We start from the raw sequence: 218 nt of genomic DNA, 5'->3' as shown, positions 1-218 counted from the left end.
CGTCCCTACCATTCTAAAGAATACCAAAGAGTGAGAAACGGGGATGCTAGAGCCTATCTAATGAATATTCAAGTCGCCAAATACTAGAAATTGGTTTCCAGACAGACAAGGTGACGTTAAAGAGAATAGGCTGCTTTCGGGAGGCCTAGCCTTGTCACTTTCCTTCTGAGGGAGACGTGGCACTGCGCGTCATGTTCGAGTCCGCTGGGTTTTTGCCT

At 47.7% G+C, this 218-nt stretch overlaps 1 long non-coding RNA gene across 1 annotated transcript in view; it reads left to right on the top strand.

The window, feature by feature from the left end:
- The window catches only part of LOC119590971, an 11,740-nt gene that overhangs the window by 10,935 nt on the left and 587 nt on the right, over window positions 1-218 (top strand). The window lies entirely within an intron of this gene.

Source organism: Penaeus monodon, chromosome 28, assembly GCF_015228065.2.
Source record: "Penaeus monodon isolate SGIC_2016 chromosome 28, NSTDA_Pmon_1, whole genome shotgun sequence".
In the NCBI taxonomy this organism is placed as follows: Eukaryota; Metazoa; Arthropoda; class Malacostraca; order Decapoda; family Penaeidae; genus Penaeus; species Penaeus monodon.
The sequence above is the reverse complement of the archived record's forward strand: the minus strand, read 5'-3'. Positions and strand labels throughout refer to the sequence as shown.